This window comes from Arachis hypogaea, chromosome 19, assembly GCF_003086295.3.
Source record: "Arachis hypogaea cultivar Tifrunner chromosome 19, arahy.Tifrunner.gnm2.J5K5, whole genome shotgun sequence".
NCBI classification, from domain to species: Eukaryota; Viridiplantae; Streptophyta; class Magnoliopsida; order Fabales; family Fabaceae; genus Arachis; species Arachis hypogaea.
Genome location: NC_092054.1, coordinates 16,877,988 through 16,878,674, shown reverse-complemented (window position 1 = coordinate 16,878,674; position 687 = coordinate 16,877,988).

Genomic DNA, 687 nt, shown 5'->3' with positions numbered 1-687 from the left:
TCCCCGTCGTCCATTATCGCCATTTGTTCGTTTAGGGTAATGTCTGCCTTTGGTAATTGGCTGGAGTACCGTGGTTAGGCTTTCTTTTTGGTTGTGTGTTACACTCTTGCTTAAGCTAAGATTTGATTTTATACAGATCCCATGACTGAAGCGTTTGTGCCAACATTGATTGATGTGACCCTTTCAGGTTGACCCACCTATTTCTGTGCTACCCACCCCTTGACAATCTGTGTGGAAACACTCAATGTTCACAATATATTTCTTGATTCACTTGCAATTTTGTGTAGAGTTTGAACAGTCTTGCCTTCCACAGGTTGCCATTTCCAACGATAACATAACATAAGATCAAAAATATATAATTGTAAAACTAAATATTAAATAACAATTTTAACATTAAATTTTAATTCAGTAATTCTCATATATGCATAATGTCAAAGACATGTTTACTAAGCTAAACATTTAATAATTAAAATCTTAAGTAATGTGTTAATATAATAATATAATCAGCCATTGTTCGGTTTCGATTGGATTGGAATTTTTATGAATAGTCGATCCGAAATCCGCTCCAATTCAGCCGTATGTACAAAAATCCAATCAGATCAAATCTAAACTATTTCGGTTTAAATCGGTTCTGGTATGGGTGGAATTGTAATATCGGTTTCATTTGGATCGACTTTGATTTTAAGA